Source organism: Tripterygium wilfordii, chromosome 11 (genome assembly GCF_013401445.1).
Source record: "Tripterygium wilfordii isolate XIE 37 chromosome 11, ASM1340144v1, whole genome shotgun sequence".
NCBI lineage: Eukaryota > Viridiplantae > Streptophyta > Magnoliopsida > Celastrales > Celastraceae > Tripterygium > Tripterygium wilfordii.
In genome coordinates this window covers 12,641,484-12,649,226 of record NC_052242.1, presented here as the reverse complement: position 1 = coordinate 12,649,226, position 7,743 = coordinate 12,641,484, and the positions used below count along the sequence as shown (strand labels likewise).

General features: G+C 36.2%; 1 pseudogene; it reads right to left on the bottom strand.

Annotated features, from left to right (window-relative positions):
* Positions 1-4,302: 4,302 nt before the first annotated feature.
* LOC120008821 lies at positions 4,303-6,319 on the bottom strand (annotated as a pseudogene).
* Between the last annotated feature and the right edge of the window lie 1,424 nt (positions 6,320-7,743).

Genomic DNA, 7,743 nt, shown 5'->3' with positions numbered 1-7,743 from the left:
GATCGATATTCAATGAGAAACGTACGATTTTGGGTTTCAATATAGGTTTTGGTTTGATTTGGTTTTTGTCTTGGGATTTTCAATTTGAAGTTTAATATGAGTTTCAGTTTCGACTTGGGGTACCCAATGAGATTTCCATTAGGGTTTCGATTTACATCAAATCTAAACTTGCAGGGTTAACCTTGTTCTTTCGGTATTTATTTCAACTGTAATTTGTCCACATTTTGGATTAGTCCCCTCACGATGGTGAAGACTAGATCCACTAGGACAACTCTTTTAGATTTTGAGGTGAGCATTATTTGTGGTTTAAGTGTGATAATTTTTGAGAATATTTTTGATAGTTATTGTCAATATTTTGGATTGTTATAGGCAGCAGAGACGACAAGTAGCTCATTCTTGATAAAATATATTTGACTCTTGCATTTGTATTGAAGTTTTTTTTTTTTAATTGATGTTGAATTTGATGTAATGATTTTTCGTGTTGGATACACAGTGTACAGTTATATAGTTGAATTTTGATACATAGTGTTATTTGGTTGTTTATGGAGTTCAACTTCATTCCAAATATATCTGGTAATAATTCAAATAAGGGGTCGTTTGACACAATTAATAAAAATAGAGGGGTTTAATTGACCCATCACAAAAAGAATAAGGGCTTTAAAGATCCTCTGATCATAATCATAAATATTCAATGTATGAAAATGATTAATTTCAATAATTATGCATAAATTAATTGATGACAAGTGTGGTTATTTGACAAGCGTGGTTATTTAATTGACAAATACCAATTGTCTGTCACATAGAATAACACTAAAAAAATTTTAAAAAAAATCACACATCAATAGTTAACGGCCACGTCATCTCTATTATGACAGAAAGTGATATGAGGAATTGTTTGAACCATTGTTTTAAGTTGAGAGGATGGATTGCCCAAGAAAACACAAAGGCTCAATTGATTCTTTTTGAAAGTATGGGGACTTATCCGTTACTTATCCCTTACGATATTGATAAAGATTTAAACTGTTTGTATCCTACTTATCCTAGCTTTTGAGTTAGATTTACAAGATTCAAGCGAACTTGTACACTCCACATGTCTCAAACTCAACAATAAAGATAATTGAGATATCAACTGCGGGATCCCATCATTATTGTTGTTTTAACATATAGATTTTATTTAAAAGGGGGAAAAAAAGAACAAGAATAAATGCGATTTGGTCAAGATTATGTAACCGTAAAGATTTTAGCGGCTGTCGAAATTGAAAGAAGAAAGGACATTGTTTTGACCAAACCAAAATATGAGACCAACGAAAAATATAAACCGTCCTATAAGTCTATGGTTTTTCTCCACCTATACAAAATAGTCAAATACTTATATCTTAAGAATTTCATGACCTCAATACAAATACTCAAGTACTTATGTTTTAATATTTTCTCCAACTATACACCTGGGTCACTAGTTGAAGGAATAAGAATGATGTGTATCACCCTGATGATCAAAGTTTGAATTCTCTCCCCTGCTCAAAAAATAAATTCTCAAGTTATACAAATAGTCAAATACTTATAGTTTTCAATTCAGGTATGTATGTGCTGCAAAAAAATGAATACTATTTCCCGATCATTCTTGAGGTCTCTGGCAAGGTGTGATGTGCAAGTTATCTGGGTTAGAGATGGCAGTGTTGGTGGCCATTCTACCGTGGGTTGTGGCAAAGGTGAAATTTCTTTGCTCATCGGAGAATTTACATATTTGACTAATTTCTTTCGATTGGCCAAAGATTCAGCATTTAACTTGGAATCCATTAAGAAAATTGAGAGAAACCTTAAAAATATTATTAATTCATCAATCATTTTTTTTAACAAGACTACTCATGCCTTTACATAGGCAATAATCTAATTATACTAAAATTATGAAAACATATTAAAAGACAAAAGACTTCTACTAACACTAAAAACCCTAATAAATATAGATGAAATAGATTTTTAGTAAGGATGGAAATGATTAAACTAAATCTCCTAATTGCTCAAGGAAATTACGCTCAATTTGGTAGAGTAGTTGCATTGATTTTCAACGCTAGTTTAAAAGATGTGGAAAAAGCTGTGTAAATTATAAATATTTCGTTGACATGTTTGGTCAAGCTTCCCGCCCCACTAAACACTACCATATTTTCATGATGTCTTACATGACACGGCATGACTATTGACAGCAATGAATAATTGTAATGAGAACAACTTCTTGTGATGTGGAATTTTTATTATTATTTATTTTATTTGAACTTTCAAGATTATTGGCTTTAATATAGAAATATTCACACTGCCATCTATAATCAGGTTGAATATTTACAATGGAGATCTAAAACTACATATTTGAAAAAAATTTGCTCATGCATCAATATTGGAGATGAGTCTGTATAATCCATAATGAGTTATCTCTTGCGTCATAAGTAGCGTATAAGAAGTCTACTCTTTGAATATTCGATATAAGTTTTAAGTCTAAATTCAAGCCGTCATTAGACCATTCGCATAGAAATTGTTCACTTAACGGCAAATAAGTTAGGTCAAAACTAATCACGTGATCATAAGAGTAATGCTCCTATGTGAATCGACTTGTGAACCTCCCGAGATCATATGGTTTGCCCCTATATATGGAGATTCACCAACAAAGAGCTCCCAAATGCTTGGATCAAGCTGAATTTTCCAGAGATTAGAAAGAAGAAGAGTATACGTACCTTCTGGGGCATGATAGCCCTTCACACTCCAATTTGACATTGACTCGCGTGGCAATGAAAGACAAATTTTTAATATAATTGTAGGTATAAGACAAATGGAAATTCGTAGTCTTTCAATCTTTTTTTTTTTTTCCCATTTGCTAGATCTTTCTATACTTATCTCACATGGATTTTCATAAATACCTTATTTATAAATACAGATTTCCAGGCACATGCAACATCATACTTATATTCTAATATTTTCATGACGTAATACATGACCAAGTCATGAATAAATTTAAGCAGTTATGATAGGCATCTCAACCGTTGGTATCCCAATTATCTTAATTGCTAAGTTGTACGCACAGAATTTCATGTGAATTATGTGGGATATGTACATGGAGTTCACAAATTCATTTGAATATTGTGTGTTTAACTTACTTGCTGAGATAACTGATATTTTTATCATTTTCATAAATTATTATTATTATTATTATTATTATTTGAATTTTGAAGACTCATTACATTTAATATACGAGCATTCACAAACAGTAATAATAGAGATCCCAACAACTGGTATCTTAGTCATTCCAGCTCCTGAGTTATAGACACAGGATTTTCTCCCAACAACTGGTATCTTAATCATTCCAGCTCCTGAGTTGTGCACATAGGATTTTCTGTGCATCATGTAAGACATATGGAGCCCATGAATTCACTCAGATCTTGTGGATTCAACTCAGCAACTGAGATAACTGAGATATAAATTGATGAGATCTTTATCATTTTTGGTATGTAAATGTGGGCCGGCTAGTAGGTATTATAATCGTAATGTTTTGACGTGGACGTCATTGCGAATGAGTTTTTGGATTGTTTGGAGCGGCGAAAGTTTAAGAAACAAAGTTCAGTTTAGCAGTTTAACGATAAATCTAAAAGTGGTAGTAACTTTTGATCCGCTTGGAGTTATGAGGCCCATAATATATTTTTAAGGACTGAATTGAAATCCAGCTAGGGCAGCTCGGGTGGAACCCGATTGAAGAGTTCTAATCAAGGCCGGAAAGTGAAGTTTTCCCTGTTTACGGAGGAGTTTTAGTTTCTTTTGAATTTTTTTATTTGTTTACAAGTAGTATTCGGTTTTATATACTTATTAGGTTTCTTATTCATATATATATGTCGTTAGGAGGATTTTGTAGACACAGTTTTTACAGTTTTTACTTTGCCTTTAATAAGAATCTTGATTCTTTTCCAAAACTCTTTGAGTTTTCAACTTCCGGTTGCGTCATGTTTCCTTTATGAAGCTTCTAAAATCTAAATAGACTAAGGATTTCATGTCTTATTATCATATATATACAGAAATTCTCCTATGTGGACTTGTTTTTCAACCATAGATGTGATGGGTCCCATAATAAATGTGTGGTCCCCCACTTATGTTGTGCTTTATTACGACCCTTGGATTTTGGTCCACACTTTTTGGTCCACACTTTTTGGTCCACATAGGAGAATTCCATATATATATAACAGATGTCCATATACATATATATGTATAGGGGTACCGTCCAAGCTGAGATGGCAGCATATTCCAACCCTCATGATCTCAAGGTCATCAGGTAGAAAGATAATGACTATTTGGGTAGTATTGGTTTTGTTGTTCATATAAATGATGTGGGAGACGCGGAGTGAGAAGGACTTCAAGTGGCGTTGCTTTAAGATTTATCAATCCCATGCTCTCCGTCATATCAATTGGCTCATCATTTGAGGTTGCAAAATCAAACCCATGAAGCAGATTAGGGAGTGTGAGCTGCACGATTTGAAGAGAAAACAACACTCCAGGGCACATTCTTCTCCCACTTCCAAATGGTATGAGCTCGAAATTTTGGCCCTTAACATCAATGTGCTTGTGAGTTGTGAGAAATCTTTCTGGTCGGAACTCACAAGGGTCCTCCCAAATGCTTGGATCTTGCTGAATTTTTCAGAGATTGAAGAGAAGTCTTGTTCTTTTTGGGACATGGTAGCCCATCACAGTGCAATCTTCCATGGACTCATGTGGCACTGAGAGTGGTCCGGAATGGTATAATCATAATGTTTCCTTTATAATAGCTTGCAGGTAGACCTAAGATTTCAGAATAATGCTTGAGACCCCCAAAAGACCCTCATTTAATGTGAAGTGGGCCCTATATATGTGTTGTTAATCAATGGTTATTTTAATGCCACATAGATTTGGGGGACTGTTGGGGATCAAATTTTGTGGATCACTAACATTGTCCAAAATTTCACATCCGATTCTTCCACTAGCCTTTCTCTACCAACGTAGGCATCTAGCTCCTCTTGGGCCTTCTTTAAGACATGATTGTTGTTGAGTAGTAGCGATGAGGCCCACACCAAAGTTACTGTAGTGATGTTTGATCCTGCCATAATTAGGCCCTGTAACCGCCAAGAAGCATTTACTTAATAAATTACACCGGGGCATACAACTAGTAAAAATGACTATAGTGGAGTTCCAAGGAAAAAAATTTGACAGTTATGATAGGGATCAAAATTTGACTATTATGATAGAGATCCCAATAATTAGTATCCTAATTATCTCAGTTGTTTAGTTGCATGCACATGATTTCATGTATATCATGTGGATCGGACATGTAAAAACCACGAATTCACTTAAATCATGTGCATCCAACTCAACAATTAAGATACAAACCGCTTTGATTTTTATCATTTTGAAAAATTTCAATAGGACGACGTACAAGGCTTACAGCTTTGTTAACAGTATCAGCACTATACCGAGTAAGCGCCTCATGTTGGTCGCTACCAAGAATGGAGAGCATGATGTCCATGAAGGCTTCCTCCACAATTCGATCACCATCACCATTGCCAGAAGTAGTAGTAATCTCTTTTTCTTATGCTTGTTCAACCATTCTTCAGCATAACGGTCCAATTCTTTGGCCGTCTTTTTCATTGCCTTCTCGTCACCTCCCAAACCCAACCACCTCAAAAACGGCAAGGCGTCGACTACAGCAAATTTCCCCATGAACTCAATAAAATCTCTCAGCACATGTTTCCATCTATCATCCTCTGGACCCTCACTCACATGTCGCTTACCCACAATTACCCTAAACGCCACGTTCGCGGTTATGTCTCCCAACCATTTCTTCATGTCCACCTTGACTTGGTTCGAACCGTTTCTGTTTTGTGCCCATAATTGGTACAACTTTTTGGTGGAAATCCAAACCTCAGATTCTCTAACGTGTTTTGCCTTCTCTAGTCGGTGGCTCGGGAGGAGCTTAGATGTAGTAATCTTGCGCATGTAACGCCAGTATAGGCTGTATGGGCTGAAACCGAACATGGCCTGGTTGTAGGCCAAGTGCTTCGAGGCGAGAGTGGTTGGACGACTAGCGAAGACTTTGTCATGGGTAGTCAGACAGCATTTGACAATCTCAGAGTTACTAACAACAAGAGCGCGATGTACGTCCAAATTGATTGTGAAGATGGGGCCGTGCTCGTCAGCCATATCACCCAAAGTTCTGTGAGGCGGTTTTGGCCCACCTAGGAGGTGGAAGTGGCCTATGACAGGCCACGCGCCGCCTGCTTTGGGTGGGAGTCTTTTCTTGGATGGGCTTTGTAGCAAAGATTGCAGCAGCTATGGAGGTCACTGAAATTGGAAGAAAGGAAACCATTGTAGTGAGCTTTGGAAATAATACGAGAGGTGTGTGTGCCGATGATTTGCACACTCGTTCTATATATATATATAGGCTTATGTTTTGGAAATGTATTAGAAATTTATAATAGTTTTACGTCACGTGATACGCAATTTAATGAAGTGCGTATGCTATAACGTCACGTGGTAAAACTGTTGGATTCAATTACCTTCGCTGGAACCTGGAAGTGATCGATGGTTGAAGGCTCGAAGCTTATATTTCCTTTGAGTTTGAAACATTGGGCCAGCAAATTTCGTGGGCCGAGCCTGCCCACTTGTGCCCTGAATCTTAAAACCCGTGGCCGACCTTCAATAAAAATGGGACTTATATTCCCCTCTTTAATTTATTTAAACCTTGATTTATTTTTACTTTTTAAATGCGTTTGGAAACTCTTTCACCGACCCCAGGTGTGAAAGTGAAGTGGGTTGGGCCTAAGACGACCCATGAACCCAGGCCAGCAGGGCATGCTGGGACAAGCATTGTTATATTATTTGGGTAATTTTAGTCACACCCATCCCGGTTTTTTCTAAACACATCACAATCTAAGTTGATCACCCCTTGTAAATATCAATTAATGTGGTGTCTTTGAAAAAAACCGAGATGTGACTAAAACTACCCATATTATTTTGAAACAAATTCACAATAAAAAAAGAAAGCAAATTAAATGGCACTATATAATAATAATATTATACTGGGAATTGATATCATGGTCCATGGCCATGGATGGAGATTTATTTTGTACGATTTTTCTACATCGTAGCATATTTTGTGCTGTACATAAAAAGTATTTATGATGGAATAACATAAAATAAATTACATAGATTGGCACACATAATTTTTTTTTGATACCAAGGAGGGGATAACCCACAAGAACAAATAAAACTAACTACTCAACATTTCTTACTACACGCTTAGGCCAAGAGACTCCAATAACATCTTCTCTTAACATCTCTATAATATCCATAGGAGGTTGATAAAGGACCAAAACTCCACTATCATGCTGAAGAGTCATATTTGCTAACAGATCTGCACATCTGTTTCCCTTCCGAAACACATGACAAATATTGACCTCCCAATCTTTCTTCAAAAGATCACAACACTTCTAATCAAATTAGAAATAGGAATATTTGGAACGCAACCATCCTGCAGCAGGAGGCCACAACAAGTGAATTTGTCTCAAGAAAAAATTTTCAAAACTCATTTTGCTATGTCAAAGAAAGACCCTCTAATACCATCCAAAGCTCAGCCTCAACAGCACTACAAATCCAGATATTAAAAGAGAACCCAATCAACCATCTCCCTCTAACATCTCGCACAAGTCCCCCTCCTGCGGCTAAGCTAGTCATTCCTTT